At 41.1% G+C, this 20,032-nt stretch overlaps 1 protein-coding gene across 24 annotated transcripts in view; it reads right to left on the bottom strand.

Annotated features, from left to right (window-relative positions):
- Positions 1–20,032, bottom strand: part of camta1b (calmodulin binding transcription activator 1b) — a 265,882-nt gene that overhangs the window by 102,234 nt on the left and 143,616 nt on the right. The window lies entirely within an intron of this gene.

The raw sequence follows: 20,032 nt of genomic DNA, 5'->3' as shown, positions 1-20,032 counted from the left end.
TGATACACTGCCATGTAATAAAGAGGAAAGCAGATACCGGTGCAGACGATGTTCAATAAAGTTGCAATACAAATATTCTGAATGAAAACCAAACACAGATCACAACCTGAACCATACGTTTAAATAGTCAAAACAGAATCGGCAAGTCTTTCCTATAGAGGTGGACGAAGTACACAAATCATGTATTTGAGTTAAAGTAGAGATAAACTCGGTAAAATGTGACTCCAGTAAAAGTAAAAGTCTCCCTTTAAACTTTCACTTGAGTAAAAGTGCAAAAGTTTTTGCCTTCAAATGTACTTAAGTATCCAAAGTGCTATGATTTATTATAACTATAATGTTCCTCATTTTTATCACAAGACTCTTTAATCACCTCAGTTTATGTGAAAAGACTCGAATGTGACTCTCAGCACACTGATCTATTAATAGAATAATATAAAACATTGATTGATTTCTATTACAATGATCATTTACTTTAAAAAAAAAAAAAAAAAACGTGTAAATGAGGTCACGTGTGTGGTGGTGAGTTCGAGTCTGGAGTTTCTTCATCATTTATTCCTCTCTAAATGTTCTGCTTGATGTTGAACTGATGCTGAACTGTATGTTGGTGATCAGTAGATGCACCGAGCGCCGATCAGAACACGTGTAAAACAGAGCGTGCGCTCGATCCTGATTGGTGACTCGCTGCGTGTTTCACCAGTTACGATTTTTATCCTCGTAAATAAAAATACACGACTGATTTCAATAAATGTAGATAATAATATATAATAGTCGAAGATATTTGACTTTGAAATGTGGTGAAGTTACAGTAAAAATCTCCACAAATGGAAACACTTCAGTAAAATACAAAAACCACTTATACAGAAACGAATAACATTTACTTCCTTACTGTTCACCACTGTGTTGACTGATAGCTGAATCATGCGTTTGTGTGTGTGTGTGTGTGTGTGTGTGTGAGTGTGTGTTGGGGAGGCGACGACGCCGGGTGGTCAACAAGTGGAACTTTTAACTTTTATTTTCTTTCACACACAGAAACAGTTCTTTAATAAAGAGACCAAATCTGCAAGTCGTAGCACTTTAAAGCCACGATGTACAGAACATCACACAAAGATATAAAAGAAACTGAATAAAGAAAACATTTTTGATCAACAAACCTAAAAAAAAACAACCAAATAAATAAGTGCAGAAAGGCGACATGCTAGACAGGATAATTAATTTGGCAAATCGAATGAAATCGGCTAAATTGCCTCAAAGTACAGATCAATCCATTAAAAGTAAATAAACAGAATTAAATTCGAACAGAATACAACTTTTACATTGTTAAATATTTTAATCGCCAACAAGCTCCTGTGTAGGTCACGGATCATGAAACCTGTCACAGGGGGGTTGGATTTATTCACGCACCCAAAAATGTTTTAATTAGCTTTCTTCTTCTTCTTTTTTACAACATTATCATTATAGGCTGTATATTATCTTATTAGGGGAAAACTCAATGTAGTTCAATGTAAAACCAGACATTAAACACCCCCGCACCCCCATATAACCACAATGGTATGATCCTCATTTCACCACTGCAAAGAGTCGACTGTGAGATTTGTAGTCGAATCAGGCTTCTCCTATCGAAGCATCAAATCTTCGACTATTCGGGGTCACAACTATTTGACATCCATGGGGGACAAACGTAAGACTATGAGTGCTGTGAAGGGTTGAGGCTACGTAAAATACAAGCGCTAATTAAGGTGACGTAAAGGCGACACGTGACCGAGTTATGGAAGGATGCAGTGGCTGATGGGATTCATAATTCTGGACCATAATCCTGAAACACATCTCAGTCACCTGTCAAAGGAAAAAGTGGTTGTTAAATGCCTTTTCTTGCTTCCTGTTTTAATTTACTATAGTAACGTAGCAATTTTTTTTTACCTCCACGTGAATGCTACATGCTCCAGACGTTTAAAGAAATCGCAATTGCTTAATTAAAGCCTGTGTTTTTTTTTCCCCCAGAAAAGAAATAAAAAAAAAAGGAAGCACTTTAGTGGGGTCTTGTAATGCGGGTGGATTTGGTGTCTGTCTCCTCCGCCTCTGTGTACGTTTTAAGCGATTTAATACATTTCTACAGATTTATACACGCGGCGTGGGACGGGAAGAACAGGAACGCGTGTCGTTTCGCTCTCGGACGTCGATGGCACAGGGCTCCTTCTGTTTCAGCAAATTAATGGAGAATAATTCCGTGCCAGCAGAAGTGTGTGTTCTTAACAGGACAAACTTCTTATCTGGCAGCAGGCTCGTATTCAGTTTACAATATAAATCTCATAAAATACAACTTTTAAAGTAGCTTTTAATGGCCGTGCCGTGCGCTGTGATGAATTATGAATGGGTTTCGCAGCATTTGGGTAATGTGTTTAAGCGATATAAAGCGGAGAATCGACATGCCTGAGAAGCAGAATACGTCCAGGCGCGGTATTGTAATTATGCAATTAATTCATAAGAAGACATAATCCTTAAGTAAGTACGCCTCCAGAGCTATGCGTATCTGCTGATAGGATCCGTGTACAATACGTGATATTAATAGATACCAATTTAACCACAAAGATGATGATTAACTTGTGGAGAAACACTCAATATTTTTCCTTTTTTTCCTAACAACTTGCACACAAATGAGTCAGGAGGAAGGCGGGGAGTGTAGGACGTTTTGTGGTTGGTGGCAATGAAACTAAAAAAGATGCTCAGGCATACACATCACTGGAACAGGTTTGGGTTTATAAGTTCAAGTGAAAGGAAAATGTAATACTAGCACAAATGTTTGCCTCCAGCCTTTGTTTTGGGGAAGAAGCACACAAGAAGTCCCAATACCTTTGAGTAAAACATCCAGGTGTGTTTTATTCCTCTTATACGATGTGATATGCGGTTATTGATATTACAATTATTTACGCAAGAATGACACATTGTACCATTAATAAAGAACAGCGAACACATTTTCCACAAACACTCTTGTAGGAGGTGGTTTTAAAAAACGTTTACATGAAACTACTTTATTTATCTACATTTCTACACGTTCAAAATAGTCCCCATCTGCACAGCAATACAGCGCCCCCGGTGTTCTTCTTGAACGTGTCCTGGAAGTCTTCTTTTCGAAGCGTGTCAATCACCTTCTGCTGTTTGCGCCGGATCTCCGCAACGGTGTCAAATCCGCGAGCTGCACCTTCATCTTCGGGAAGAGCCAAGTAGTGCAGGTGCGGAAGATTATGTTTCCGGTGAGAACACTTGGGGATAGAGTGTTCTAACTTGCTGTCCATGATGAAATCACAGATGTGGTAACGCACATGGTCAGAATACCACCAGATACCGATGAACACAGGACGATGTCTTTTGGCGCACTGACTTATGCGGGTCGGTGCTCCCTGTGACTGTGCATGCAGCCTTGTGCTGCCATAAGTCGCCGTGTTAGAAAATTAGTCTTGAATCTTTTTAAAACCACCTCCGTATCTGTGCTTCCTATATGTGTACTATCACTAGCATTGTGATGAGAGACGTTTACGTTGCTGCCGCCAGTCATTGTGCGATCCGACACTCTGCCACATTCAAGTGCAGGTTTCACTTTTATTAAACTGTACTTCTACTTTAACTGTATAGTAAAACTTCTCGAAAGCAGTAAAACATATTGCTCTGACATTGAAAGTGATGTTCGCCCACTTTCACTTTTTATATTTTTTTAAAGGAATATTCGATGCCTGCGTTTTTGTTTTGTTTTTTGTTTTAACAACCAGTCGTCGAAAAACTCGAAAAGCCCAACCTGCGTTTGCACCAAGAGTCATAATGTAGGAAACGGTAAAATCCTATGAATGGTTTAGAAAACGGTCAAGCTTAAATATCTCAGATTTAAAGACTTCATAAAACGGAATGGATTTATGATCCGATGGGGATGAGGCAACTTTTCCATAAAAATGATCTGCAGTGAGTGAAATGGCTCTTTTTATTTTTTTTAGGTGATTTATGACACTGTAAAATACCATTAGCTATCATAAGGAGCGTTTTTTTTTTTTTTTTTTTCGGTGGGGGGGATGTTAAATAAAGGAAAATGGGTAATTGGACCTGTCTTTTTTTTATTCAAATTATTAGAGCTGGAACATTGAAGCTGAGTGAAATTGCAGGGGACACTGATGAACTTGCCCTTCCTGACTGAGGCCCATTCTGTACTTTAAAAGGCTGAAACTTTCACAGGGACAATTTATACTTCTTTATTACAGCTTTGCAAGTATCATTTTGCTTATTACTTTCTTTAAAATCAATACTTAACTGTACTGTTTTTCAGAGGGGGGTCTTCAGAACCTTTGAAATACTTGAAGAAGTGAATATAGTGTACAAAACATTACATCTGTATCTAAATAAAACAAAGAATGTTTCAGCAGTGTGTCATTTCTTTTTTCGTTGTTTCTCTTCGTGTATTTTTGTAACATACTTTATTTTAGATACCTTCCTGTAGACATTAGTTTATCTGATATAAATAATATAAAACACTCAATGTCGTGGTGTTTCAGGACCATAGTCAGCAACAGGCAAGTGTCATAAAGACACAAGAGTTACTGTTGCCACCATGAAGTTCTTCCACATTTAGTCTACATTTGCGCTCATTTAATCACAAGTGTGTTGGTAAAGTCAGGTAGTGATGTAGGTGAGAAGGTGAGGAGGCCTGGGGTAGAGTCAGTGTTTACATTCATCCTAAAGGTGCGCAATAGTGTTGGAGCTCTATAGCAGGAAATCTTTTACCATGTAAAGCAGATCTTCATGGCGCTGGCTTTGTGCACAGGGGCTGGAACAGGTTTGGGTCTCCTAGTTCACGTAAAGGGAAAATTTCATGCTCCAGCCTCCGAAGACGTCCATATAGTGTATATGAGGTAAATAAAAATGTAAAATTGTTATTATATATTCGTTATATTATTAAGATATTCATGGTATTCGTTCATCAACAGCTAAAAATGAGTATTTTGATGTCGGCTTGGTGTAATGAAGTGGAGTCACTGTTACCTCTCTAAAGCTGATTATTTCGTAATAACAGCACGTCCCTGTGTGATTGATTTATTCACAGAAATCCGCCTGTCATTATCTTGTTTTTACTAACGGAAGAAGGTTTTCGTTTACGATATTAAAGCGAAGGGGGAAAAAAAAGCATGAGGAAACTCGAAGCGTACAGATTTTAGGAAATAAATATAAGATGGAATTTTCTGGACATTAATGTGTTTTGCATAAACTAGTTTTCATTTTGGAGTAAGTTTTACTGGGAAATGCGTCTAAATTCATGTTCCTGGTTATTAAGATATGAACTGCAAGAAGATAACGTCAATTCCTCCACGTGTTTGTGTTCAGGTCTGCTCGATGCTGAGAACTCCCTGACCGAGCGCTCCGAGCACTTCTTCAGCGAGCTCCAGTGAAGGGAAGAAATTCATGCTTCCACATTCAAAGTGTGCACCTCCAACTTTGTGGTAATAGTTTGGAGAAGAACCACATGCTGGTGGAAAAGTGAGACCCCAATCCTTTTGTCCACATAGTGTATATCTTAAGAATGTTTAATCACTCTTACACTATAGGAAAGTTTAACTATTATTACAATTATTGATATTACAGTGATTTCCACAAGAAGGACACAATGAACTTTTTATTCATTTATAGTTGCATTATGGAATATCTGGAAATGGAGAAACCGTTCGGCAACTTGTGCATAATAATCGTGGGAAAACAATTCACAAGATCTCATTTCCACACCCACCCTACACGCCAGATTTGGCTCCCGAATATGAAGCTCGCCGTTTTGACAACGTTGCGAAGATCCGGCACGAAGCGCAGAAGGTGTTTGACACGTTTCGAAAAGAAGACTTCCAGGTCACATTCCAGAAGAACACTGGGGGCACTGTATTGCTGTGCAAGGGGACTATTTTCAAGGTGATCGTGTGGAAACGTAGATAAATAAAGTACTTTCTTGTGAACAGAGCGATTCTCGGAACTTTATGATACCACTTCGTACAAGACCCTATGAAAATGTATTGGCTGCACTACTGTTAGAACACCTTCTGACCAATCACATTCCAGAACTCAAAGTACTTTGCTGTTACTGGATTTAACTTGCTATGGCAACTTGTTTCTTTGGTCTTCATACTAAACGAGGTGTGTGTGTGTGTAGGTGTGTACGGTTGGGTGTTTATGTGTGTGCTGTTTGATCCAGTCTCTGGGGTGAAAAGAAGCCAAATTACAAGCAGATACACATCCGGAATCAAGGTCAGTCTATTTGTAACAAATAGTCCTAGAAACTATTTGGAGTAACGGCAGAAACTGGGGACGGGGACGGGGGACGGGGGGTTGGGTCTTGGGGGGGTTGGGGTTGGCGACTTTTTCCAAACGGTGTTAGGAAAGTGTTTCTTTTCCAGCAGTGGCCAGTCCTCTCTCCGGACACGACGCATCTACGCTTTCACCTTGTAATTAAAGTGACAACCCTAACAAATAATCTTATGAACTATGTGCTTCAAAGGCATCAATCTTGCTCATTAATCAATCATCCCATTAGAGTGGGAATGAGGGCCAGGTTTGGTCATGTGCTAGGAACATAAAACACACACACACACAAACACACACATATACTCAGTGTGACTTTATGTGTACTGTCAGCAGAGGGCCGGCGATAGACGACGGGAGTTCATTGTTGTCAAGGTGTTTTATCAGGCTACGCTCCCTTTCATATCCCTTGACAGGAAGTACTTTAAATGTAAATACAGAGTCATCTCTTGAGCAGGTATTCATCTCGCACTCTGGCATTATACACCGCACGTGTAGGCTCCTGGATCCATCAATAGCGAACGGTTGTGAAACGAAAAATCAATATGCAATGTGTAAATGTTTTTTCTTTTTCCTCGGTCCAGGTGAAGGAGTGCGCTCGGTTAGGCCACGCGAGTCTTCACGCGTTGTCTTCACTGTCGAGGCTTTTCCGGTGTTTTGATTTTCTCTGAACGAGCGGCGCGCCGTCCCTGCCGAGCTTATCTGGATGAAGACCCCACAGAGGGTTTATAAATAAAGGCCGCTTCCTGTCGCTACCGGGGCGCGACTCGAGTTTGTTTGTGTCAGAGAGCCTGGAAAGCAAGGCGAGCGAGATTCTAGCGTCTTATCTCACGAATGCAGAGAGCGACCAAGCTGCCAGGGATCAATAAGGTGACCACGGGTGACTTTTAAACACACGCCACTTTCAGCTACTCTTCAACCTGACTGGTCAAGAAGGAGCAGAACACTCGCATATGCAAGTAGCTACGATTGGTCGATTTGAGTTTCATTTGACGAATCTGTGTCGTAGGGCGGTGCGGGGTCAGAGGTCAGGTGGGAGGGCGGTGTCTAGTGTCACGGCGTTAACTATTGATGGGAAAAAAAGGAATATCCGTAGCCATGAAAATCATGTTACAGTGTCAGACCGGGTGAGTCAGAAATAGGTGCACGTCAGGAACAGCCAGCACAAACACGACTCATGAGATCAGGAGGAGGCATCGTTGCCAGAGATACCCGTAGACGAGAAGACGAATTCGGGTGCATTGAGATTTATTTTTAGGCATCAATGTTTAGCTTGCCTTCGGGTTCTGAAATGTCCTATTTAGGAGATAAAAACATGCTGCTCTCTTTTCAAAAGGGTAATAAATAAATTGTTTACTTCGAGAAAAAAACATTCTTGCAAAAGTTAAAGAATTCACAAGCAAGTTTGGGGTTTTTTTTCGCTTGAGGATTAAAAACAACAAAACTCTGCTTTTTGTTCTCCAAAGGTTACGTGGATGACGTGAGAAAAAAAAAAAGGTTATTCTCAATTTTGGTTATCTCATCAGTTTTAGAATTGCACAGTGAGTGCAGGACCGAAGCCCAGGTTTAATTAAGCTGTTTGAAGCAGCAGCGTTTGTTTGATTGTGAATACATCATAGACTATCAAGGGTGAGGTCTCCTGAACTTCCACAAACACACACACACACAAACACACACACAATCACACACACAATCACGCACAATACATAACATAGTTCCTCCTCCCTCCTCCAGCATTTTTTACCACACCCACAGAGAGTCAAATTCATTTAATGACTGCAGAGTATTAAAGCAAGAGACGGTTATCTTGACAAGTGAGCAGAGCTGCAGTTATACGGATTCTCAGGATTCTCGCTGAGATGTGATGGAGTTGCTTCCTTGTCTAGTGTGTCACGCTACTGGAATGCACCGGGATATTTCAGTAAAAATATATATATTTTTTTTATGACAGCTAAATCAAATGTGCGTAACGAGAACAAGCTCCGTTTAGTCCGATTTTTGACAAATCATCAAATCTGCATTTTTTTCTCTGACCTGTTATGAGTGTCTCATAAGCTGAGACCAGTCGTTGCCTATGGCCTGTGCCCTATTTTAAAACCCTGTCTAAATACAGCACAGTATGTTCTCCCTTCTGCCTGCTTCTCTGTCGCCTCACCTCACCTCGCCTCGCCTCCCAACTCCTTGCCTCGGTACAGCTCGGCGTAGGCTTGGTCCATTCCCATTCTCGTCTCATCCCTGTCTCACACCTCTGTAATTTCATATCCATCATTAAAAGGCTTGGGGAGAACGAGGCTCCACCGGAGCGCCCGGCTATAAAAAGCATTTCACCGACGAGCGCCTTGCCTTCCATTTCCATCTCTGTTGTAAATTGGCAATTTCTGGAAGCCTGACAACATTGTTCTCTCGACAAAGAGTGAGGAGAAGACAGCAGCTTATTAACCTGGTCTCAGATGCGCCCACCGTTCAGGTTAATAACCGCAAAGCGAAACATCCAGGGGCCCGTGGGAGAGCATGCTGTGAGACTGGCATTGACGATCATGGGAGAGACAGGCGGCAAAGCCCAGGAGCTGATTGCAATGAAATTAGATTAATCTTAGAAATGATACAAGGGGGCTTCGGATGTTTGTCGATTTTATCCCTCTTGGATGCTCTTCCCTTTACCTCTCCTGTCCTGCCAGTTTTACTGTTCCCTCATCTTTTTTTCATTCTTCCCTTGACACTCCTTCCTGCCATCCAAAGTTCTTCTCCTTTCCTTCTTCATCACCTGTTAGTGGGTGGATATATTTATTAGGCAGCAAGTGAATATTTTGTCCTCAAAGTTGATGTAAGAAGCAGGAAAAATGGGCGAGCGTAAGGATTTGAGCAAGTTTGATGAGAGCCAAATTGTGACGTCTAGACCACTGGGTCAGAGCATCTCCAAAACTGCAGCTCTTGTGGGATGCTCCTGGTCTGCAGTGGTCAGTATCTATGAAAAGTGTTCCAAGGAAGTAACAGTGGTAAACCGGCGACAGGGTCGTGGGCGGCCGAGGATCATTGCTGTACGCAGGAAGCGAAGGCTGGACCGTGTGGTCCGATCCAACAGACAAGCTCCTGTAGCTCAAACTGCTGAAGACGTTCGTGCTGTTAATGTTCGACAGGTCACAACTGTTTTGGCAGTAAAAAAAGGGACCAAAACAAAATTAAGCAGGTGGTCATAATGTTTTGCCTGATCGGTGGCCATAAAGACTGACATGATGCTAAACTACACTCTTCAGTAGAGGACTGCACTCGGTGGCTTTAAGACTGCAGGCCTTAACTGGGTGATTTATCTGACTGTTCTTTTTGTCTCAGCAGTTTGGTCCTCTCTTGTTCCCAGAGGAAAAACAAAAAAGGGAGTGTGTCTACGCAGCCCTACACACCATGCGCCGTGTGCCCAAAGGAATGGAAAAGATCTGCTGTCATTCGTCAGTGTCGAGTCGTAATGTTGGCTCTAATTGTCCGGCAAAACTGAGCAATAACAACTCATCATCATCATCATCATCCTGCGAAACACTCATCCTTTCATTCCACTTGGAAGTCTAATGTTTTCTATGCTACAGGTTTGTCTCAGCAGTTTTGCCTTCTCTCTCCCAGAGGACAGAAAAAAAAGTGAGAGAAAGAAAAGGAGTGTGTGGCAGACCTGTGGCCGGCGTTGCACACAGAGCGCCAGAGGCACTGCCGGAGGAATCCAATGGATCAACTCTTATTCATCAGTGTGCAATGGCATGCCTCTCCAGCCCACTGACCCAGCACACAGTGTGGCCACTGGGCCTGATATCGACCTGCTCCACATGTCCACACCATGGGAGGGGATGAAGGAGTGGATAAAAATAAGGGAAGAAATAAAGAAAGACTTAAGCTCACAACGCTGTCAATAAGCTGGGTAATACTGTACTAATCATTCATACCGGCATTGTGTGTGTGTACAATACATTCTTATATACAATAGTAAGTCAGGCAGTGTGGCCAACGACTATCTTGGCTTTGATAGTTAGAAATATGAGATATGGTATTAACATAAATGTTGAAGACCAAAATAACTAAAGACCACCGCATTGCTCTTTTAAAGTGGAACTGAAGTGAGGACTAAATCCCACATGACAGCAGTTGAATCTGGATGTCAATAAATGGTGATTGTTTCATGTCAGAAGAACTTCTAATCGTATAAAAGAACAAAGAAAGTCTGCTGCATGGAGGTGGAGTGCTCAGCGGATGTGTGTTGATGTAGCTGGTTCAGCTGACAAGGATGAACATCTAATTTCTATGTTCAATGTATGGACAAAGGTGTTGAGACACCTGACTTTCCTGCCATATATGGTTCTTCTCCAAACTATTACCGAAAAGCTGAAGGCATACAATTGTATCAGACGTCTATGAATGCAGTCGCATGTAATTTTCACTTTACTTGAACTAGGAGACCCAAACATGTTCCAGCATGACGATGCCCCAGTGCACAAAGCAAACTCCATGAAGATCTGCTTACATTGGTTGGATAGTGTGTAAGATCTCCTGCTAGAGATCTCCAACCTTATTGAACACCTTTGGGATGAATGTGAAGGCTGACTGCACCCCAGGCCTCCTCACCTTCTCACCTACATCACTACCTGACTTTACTGACACCTCGTGTCTGAATGAACACAAATCTACACAAAATCTAGTGGAACATATTCCCAGAAGAGTGGAGGTTATTATAAGTGCGAATTGGGACTATATTTGGAATGTGATGCTCAAAAAAAAAATCATATACCATACCAGGTGTCCACAAACTTTCGGGAATATAGTGTAGCTTTTTAAAACCTGGGTTTCATTATTAATGCCCTGAAACCGGAAGCCACTTCACAAAGCTGATGTTGAACAACCATGACTTATTAGATGAATAGTGAAAATGAACAGCAAGGTAGAGAACATGACAGTGAAAGACGTTGTCTAATGTAACATACAGTCCTGACATTCAGGGGAGTGCGCATGCTGATAAATACTGCATCAGCAGTGTGCCGTAGCCTCTGCTGCCCATCCCATAAGCCCCTCTGCCAACGCTGCTGCCAGCGGAAATTTTGAATATCAATGACCGCTCCGCCTTCCCTGTGGTCGCCTCTGCTTCTGATCCTTTTGACCTCCATTTCCTGCATCTATTTCCCCACCCAGTGGGAGCCCTCTCTGAATTCGCTTGCACCTTTCCTCCTCTTTCTTTTCCTCCTCCTCCTTCTCCACTCTTCATCTTCTAAGACAGATGGCGCTGAGCCAGATTAAAGCTTCCTGACACCTCCTGGGAAGAATATCTACTGAGATCCAGGGTGTTGGCTGGCTTGATGTACTGTAATCTGACTACAGACAACAATTAAAGTACAAACTTTCACAGCTGCTGTTACAAAACAAACAAACAAACAAAAAAATGTATCCACACCTTCTGACCAATCAGAATCCACCATGCACTACACAAATTCATATACAGTATGAAGTTTTGTACACAAACAGGTTTCTAAAGTGGTGAGTACAAGGTACAATTTGTGTTAATGGCAAACATCCACAGGTTTATGTGGACCAACATCAACATTCCACAGTCCAGGTGGACACCACAGGGGGTTCCACAGTGCCTAGAGCAGAAGGTCCTCCACCTGCTCCAATGCCGAAGCTCATAAACATATAATTTTCTTCAGGACGACCAACATCGGCTTTAAAAAAAGAAGCAAAAATACAATACATAATGTGTATATAGGGGACCGTGTCCTCGTAAAACCCCCACATTTTGCCCTCAGTATCAGATTTGCATCCCTCGTTAAGCCAATAACACCGTGCACCTGTGATGGCTTGTTAGCATGGCTCGCTGCCCATTTAAGCTGGGGCAACATGCTATTAGGATTGTGCTTCGTTAATAAATATGGCAGGCTGTAGATGGAAGTTGCCGCAATATTTGTGATATTCTCGCAAGTGCTGCTGGATTTTGTCCAAGCAAATAATGATCAAATTTATAGGGGGAACAATTTGTGGGTCTTGGCCACCTGTTACCTCTGATTCAAAGACTCTTTGTGACCAGGCAGATGATTAGATCTCCCACGGATTTTGTAATGAGTGAGACGTGGGCTGTAAATGGAACCTCACACCCTCTTCAGCACTGGTGAAGTTACACAGAGGTACCCGTGGCTGCCAGTTGTTTGTGCTGTGGAGTCCCATGGGGTTGTAAGGGTGTGTGTGTGTCTGAGGTGTGTGTATGTGTGTGTTGGAGCTAGGAGCTAGGACTGATGTAATGAGAGTGTTTAAAATAAACTCATTTGCATGACTTGATGAGGTTCTGGGGGAGTCAGGAGTGCGTATGTGTCAGCGAAGGTGACCTACAGGGTTAATAGTATGCGAGGCAGAGAAAATGACGCCTCAACCTTCTTCCTTTTATTGACATTATATCTCATTTCTGGTCAAATCTATTGTTGTCTCTATCACGCTTTTACCTCGTTGTGTAGTTTTACATATGAATGCTGCAGCTAACCACAATTTGAATCATACGTTAAATATGATTTTGTTCAGTAGATTCGGCGTTAACGTTCCAGGTGCAAATATAAAACACATGCCATTAGATGGGGAAAGATTTATGATTATGCTTCAAATGGAGTGAAATCTGAATAAAAAATGTAGTTTGGTGCTATTCATTTGATTTCCTAACTTTGATTGGTCAAATCTTATTGATTTTATTTTCAGTAGTAGAGAAGGTTTTTATGAATGCACTCCTTTTACAGTCAAAAGTGTGGAGTATTTTATGGTTCTTGAGACACGAGCCTGTTCCTTTTGTTTCTATGCAAGATAAAAAAAAAAAAAACAAAGTGAATGTGGGAAAGAAATGTTGACATTTTTGTCTCAAACAGCAGAAATTGTTTAAGAAGGAGAACAGGAGAGAAGATGTGATCAGACTCCCTCACCCCTCACACTCAAACATGGAGGTGGAAGTTTAATGGTTCGGGTTTGTTTTGGAGCAGGAAAGGTTCTGGAATGTGAAAGGAATCCTGAACCATCATGGCTCTCATTCCATAATTCAACACCATGCAGTTCCGTCTGAAACCAACTTCACCATACACGGAGAGAGAACAACCCAAAGCATACGTCCATCACAAGGTCAGTCACAAGGTCAGGCAACTGGCAGGTTTTACAAGGGGCACGGCAAAGTTTTTCAGCCGAATGTTTGGAGAAACGACTCTCCAGTGTTCTTTATTCCAAAGGAAGGATTTTTCAATCAAAATAAAGTTTTCAACATCTGTACATTTATATATTTGTTTGGTCAAAGTAAAAGTTGGATATAAATAACAGGAACATCTATAAAAAAAAACAAACATAAAAATCTGGATGTTTCCAAACTTTTGACAGGCAACTACAATAACAGGGACCACACAGGAGATGTCAACAGGATAATCATTGATATGGTTATATTTTCTCGATCACATTTCTGTTCTATTTAATGTTTATAGAAGTCTTCAGTGTCAAAGATGGAGCTTTAGGACAAGCGATTTAACAAGCTGCAGAATTTTATTAATATAACACACTGTAATTATGTTTTCTTTTGCCAAAAGAGGGAAAAAACTGATTCTGGTAAAGGAACAATTTATTTTAGCTGCTATATTATAAGGGAGGACATTATTTGGGCATTTAAAAATAATCTATATGCAACTGGACTTTAAAACTTGAGGTCACGTGACCTTCGTTGTGTGTTGATTAGCATACAAATGAAAAAGACTCACGTGAGCTGGCCTTGTTCTATACGTGCGCAGGTTCTGACTTTCCTGCTAATGTCCTTTCTGATGTATGTTCGCACTTATTATCCATGGTCACAATTAAAGGACATGACAGGAATTTAGTAGTCATTTATTCGGAATGTTTTACTGAGCAGTTTAATTTAGCCTTTTGAGTTCAATCAGGTGCAGAAACCAAATATGTGCTTTATTTATAATGAATCCTCTGATATTAGATATTACATATCTGACACAATAATGAATCTGGATTAGAGATGCTCCAAACACTTGCAGGTCTTTCATGTCTCCTACAGTGCTTCTGATCGAGTATTCGGAGTCTGATGTGGCTTTAGCAGGTGTGCATGAGGAGAGAAGAGAGAGAGAGTTTGCTCAGACCCGGCGAATCTGCACGCAGGTCCGTGCTTTAGAGCTGGGATGTGGAATGTTTACTCAGTACGACTCGGCGCCTGTGAGTGAGTGTTGCGTTACAGAGCAGTCGTGTTGTCATACATAATAAGGCAGCGGAGCGCTCAGAGACGGAGACCATCTCCTCTCCTTCTCTCAGATCTGTCTCAGATGCCTGGGGATTCGACTAATGCAGGTGTGGGTTTATACCTGAGGCTCTAGTCTGGTTTACAAATCAATCAATACCTGAGCTATGAATAGCATGAAGGGAATTACATCTCATTCGATAGATACAGAATAACGAAGGTGACCTCTATGTGTGTGTGTGCGTGTATATGACGATAACATGCTAATTTATCCTTATATTGGAATTATACTTAATTCGAATGGTTCATCGTGTCCCAGATGCACCGATTAATACCATAAAAAATCTGTGCAATCCATACTGAGCTAAAGTTTCGTTTAAAAATAACAGGATTGTGCAGCTGGATCATGGATTGAAAAAAAAAAAAAGAAAAAAGGCGATACGAATCCTTCAAAAAGCATTTTCATCCATAGGCGCTGAGGGCAAAAGTGAGTCAGAAAACGCCTCCCTGTTCCTCCGAGTCGTCCTCCTTCACATTTTACACCACACGTTTCTATTCCACCTGTGCAAGGTCCTCCTGATAGAGCCGCAGCAGCAGAAATGATCGTAATTACTCTTTAATTTATTGACTAATGGATGCTGCCTCCCCTAACAGCTGCAATTGTTCTAATGTCCCCAGCACCACGACACAGCTCAGGTCCTCTTTGGGCACCGTAACTGAAATAATTTATCATTACAAGCACAATAAATTGAAACATATAGACCATAACTGTTGTAATTTATATCAGTTTGAGCCAGTGGATTCTCTCTCTCTCTCTCTCTCTCTCTCTCTCTCTCTCTCTCTCTCTCTCTCTCTCTCTCTCTCTCTCTCTCTCTCTCTCTCTTTTTCTCTCTCAAAAACAAAAAAACACAACCCTGCTTGTTTCAGGTGATGCAGTCCGTGCTGTTTGTGTTCCTCTAACACAGAAAAACAAAGTGTATCGAGGATGATTTTATGCTTGTCGGAATTTTTCTCCCCTCATCTCACATTCTATACGAGGTAGGCGCTAATAAAAAGAACTGCTTCTGCCGGGTTTTTTTGCTCACAGCAAACATACAAAAAACCCCACAATAAAAACATATACAAAGTTTCCAAAGTTGAAAAGCACAGAATTATGGTCAAGGACATTTTTATTGGACATTTTTTCAGTATTCAAAATGTGTAGCTTTTCATTTCATGTGGAATGAATGATAATACAAGTAAACTAGACAGCCAGAAAAGCTAGTTAGGTAGTCGATATTCTCTTGGACATGTAAGAGCAGATTAACGGAAAAAGGTGATGGATATCAGATTTAGAGACGCTGCTTATGCAGAAGCCTGACACAGGGGTTATTTAGTAATAAAGCGTGACCGCAGATTGGTATTTAGAAGTCACAGGATTGCTTGGAGGACACAACGTAAGTATCACATTCGTATGGATTGTTACGTTGTGCCCAAGACTCTAAAATCGTGTTGGGAACTGGTGTAAAAATAGTTACAAATCATTGAGATCATTTCACATCATCAGTGAGGTCTTTATTTATTTATTCAAGTGCAGTTTTATCAATCATCACCATGTTGAATAGTTAAATTCCACGGATGTCTCTGTATCGCTCGTTGTAAACTATGATTAGATCGAGATAATTAATGGCTCTACAGGGTGAAAAACTAACCAATAGGTCAAATCTCTCAAGTATTTGAGATCAACCGATCGATCGGCCGACCAATTAATCGGGCAGATTTTTTTGCCATTTTTTGTAATTAATTTCAATCGGCTGATTGTGCTGCAAATTAGGTCGATTATTAGGCAGGTGCCTCTGACACGCCAAAGAGTGCAGGTACTTTGCTTTGTAGAATTCAAGTTATACATATATTTATATTAAGTCTGTAATCTTGTGTACCAGTGTAGATTTATTAATTCCTAGAGACCTAAAGCACTTTTGTACGTCGCTCTGGATAAGGGCGTCTGCTAAATGATGCAAATGTAAATGTAAATTCACACATTCTGCAGTTGCAGGAGAAAACATAACTCTCCCATACAGCAGGTGGCAGTAGTGTGTATTTAGCACCCAAAGAGAAAGGGTTCAGGTAGTCACGGGGACCAAAACCTGCTAACAAGTGCACTCGTTGGAGAGGCGTGTGTTGTTCAATAAATGTTTGAAAGAATTTATGAGATTAAGGGGAGAAAAAATTTTAAATATCGGCATCAGCCAGAAAAAACCTGTATCGGTCGACCTCGATGTATCAATGCTGCATTGATTTTAAACGTTACCATGGCATAACCACTTGAAGGCTGTACCTCAAAACTTGGAAAAAATTAGAACCTATTTAAGGATTTGGTTTAGTAAGTGACCAATTCAACATGGACGCTCACAACATCATCAGCATCACCTTTAACTGTATTAGCGCTTTCACGATTCACTAACTCGCATGTGTGATTTAAAAAAGTGTGCATCGGATACAAGTTGGCATTTATAGCGTGTTATCTCAGCACCGCTGCTGCTACATGACGCATCGCAACACTATGGAGACAGAGGCGCCTCCTGAGAATCACAGAGAATACAGATTAACATGGCAGAGGTAGAGCTGTAACTTCCTGCACACACAACAGGAAAAGAACGTCTGGTTTTATTTTATATTTTTTCACTACGAAGGGGTTTTTGTGAATGACCATGCGTTAGAAGTCAGAAGGCGCTTTAGTAAATTGATGATTTGCTGTCAGTCTGAAACAAATAAATAAAAGCGAACTATCTGTAACATACTGAATTGCAGAGAACAATTTTTTTCGCATTGCGTTTAATTGGTTCAAAATGTTTTCGCAATCGGTGTGAATCGTTTCGCATCGCTAGCTACTTCATGTGTATCTTTAATCGTTTAATCGCAAATCCCTAATATACTCTACATGTATTAGCTTTAGCTTTCACTTGTTAAATCTATACCGCTGACTTGGCAGTTCACTGTCACTCATCACGTTTAGCTGGCTAGCTCATTGTTATCAAATCATGAGAGTCATCTATATTTTTTTCACACTGTCTATTAGCATAAATGCAGTATCTCCTCGGTCTGGATCACCTTATTAAACAAATGAAAAGAAATCTGAAATGCTTCGTATTTCACACCGAGTGAAACAACCCATCGCCAGCGAACACCCTTTGCCTTGTCACGCTTGTTTTTTTTCTTTCTGTATGTTTTCTCTTCTCTCTTGTGTTCTTCTCCACTGACAGATTTGTGGGTCTGATCAATAGAGTGATGCAGGCTGGTGCTGCGAGGACAGAAGTGCCTTATCCCAAGAGGGGGACAATAAGCACACACACACACACACACACACACACACACGCACACACACACACACACACACACGCATATGGTAAACTCTCACTCCTGCCCTTGACACAACAGCTCAGTCGCTAGCTGCGAAGGCGACGTGGGGGTTTTTCTTTTTAAAGATTAAAATCTCTCAAAATTAAAATCTGAAGTTGAGGCAGGAACAAATATGGTTCACGGGGGGGGGGGATGTGTTGCTATACTGAATGCTAAGCCATGACATAAAAGATATTACACTTGCAATGGCACCATAAAACAGAAGGAAATCTGTCCTGAAAGAGCTTTGAAAAGCATTTTCAAGGCACATAAAGTTTAGCACGAGAGGCGCATCTGCCGAGCCTCCAGGTTCCACGCGACAATGCGCTTGGATTTCGGCACCAAAGCAGAACGCGGAAGCCTTGAATCCGAGGAGAGGGAACTAACATGTCCTGTGCGATTGTTTTCCGGACATAATAAAAGGGGTTTTTGAAAAGCTCGAGCTTTCGTTTTATGGCTCCCTGAACGAAGGCTTGAGTCGAGTCTAATGAAGCGAGTGAAAACAGGACCCTTAAGAAAGGACTGTTTCACTTTTTGGTCACATGAACACCGGTTTGCCTTTTTTCTTGTAATCCCTCATCTTCACTGCAGGGGGCACCATAACATTGGCTCTTCATTGTTGTGCCTGCTTGATGAGGATTTTGTGCTTAGACAAAGCAAAAACAGAAAGTCGAGGAGATGCCTCCATTAATGCAATTAAACACCTAAAACGTTCAGCCTGGTTTGTATTATTAGTTATACATCTACCAAGTTATCTAATATTACATCTTCTACCTTCTATCTATTCTATCCTTGCCATTAAATAATGCCCTTCAAGCAATAAGATTATATCACATAGATGGAAATTCATAGAAGTTCTCAAACAGTAATTTTTCAAGGAGAAAGACCTCAACCAGGCCCTCCAGGCAGACCTTGCTAGCCCAAATCTGGAGGGAAAGTGCCTGACCTCACTCCCCGTCCCGAGGTTGGCATGGCTGATGGATGGGGAACATATGGCCGCAGTTCCTTACTGGCTGTAACAGGTGAGCTTCGGGAAACGTGGGAATGAACCAAACATGAGATGAATTCTGCCTGGGTTCACACCTTGACCTTCCTCTTTTTTCGGTTTTATCAACTTCTTGTCTCACTTTACTATTTTTATATAGTCAGTCAGTCAGACAGACAGACAGACAGACAGACAGACAGACAGACAGACAGACAGACAGACAGACAGACAGACAGACAGATAGATAGATAGATAAAGAAAATGTTATTGGATTATGCCCTTACTCTCTGCACCAGACACTTCTTGATCTCTTCTCTCTCTCCTTTCTCCTACCAACAGCTACCAGATGTACAAATGTCACGGATGTTCCATTGTGTTTGAATGTATGGTAAAGATTCATTCAATCACACAAGGCCTGTGGCATTCACATCTGTGCATGTGTTGTACAGTGGATTCTTGTCAAACGTTGTTGATGCCTCACGGCCGATTCCTCATTCCAATTGGTGCCTCTGTTTTCCAGAAAACATCTGAACGAGTGTGAGGTGATCTTATGTTATCTTATTATATATACCAATAAGACAAACCTTACCTTAGTAAATGTAGTGTAATCTGTAATACATTTAAAAATTGTAATTGCGTTAGTAAAAAAACACATGTATTTCTACAGAATTATTAGTAGATAAAGAAGTTTGATACTTATATTATTTAGAAAGTGCCTAATACTTTGTGAACAATATTTAATATGTAGATCGATTTCTCTCAGCACCGCTGCTGCTACGTGACCATGACGTATCACAACACTACGGACACCGAGACGTGTCCTGAGAGTCACATGGAATACGGATTAACATGGCAGAGGTAGAGCTGTAACTCCATATCGCATCGGTAGCTGCTGCATATGTATATTTAATGAACCATATTGTTGGCTGTGCATCAAAAACGCGAATTGCATCAGCCTCAGTTATGGAGATGCACATCCTAAATATACAGTACAGACCAAAAGTTTGGACACACCTTCTCATTCAGAGAGTTTTCTTTATTTTCATGACTATGTAAATTGTAGAGTCACACTGAAGGCATCAAGGGCTATTTTCTCCAAGAAGGAGAGTGATGGGGTGCTGCGCCAGATG

The sequence above is a fragment of the Silurus aristotelis genome (genome assembly GCF_946808225.1).
Source record: "Silurus aristotelis genome assembly, chromosome: 29".
Classification (NCBI taxonomy): domain Eukaryota; kingdom Metazoa; phylum Chordata; class Actinopteri; order Siluriformes; family Siluridae; genus Silurus; species Silurus aristotelis.
The sequence above is the reverse complement of the archived record's forward strand: the minus strand, read 5'-3'. Positions and strand labels throughout refer to the sequence as shown.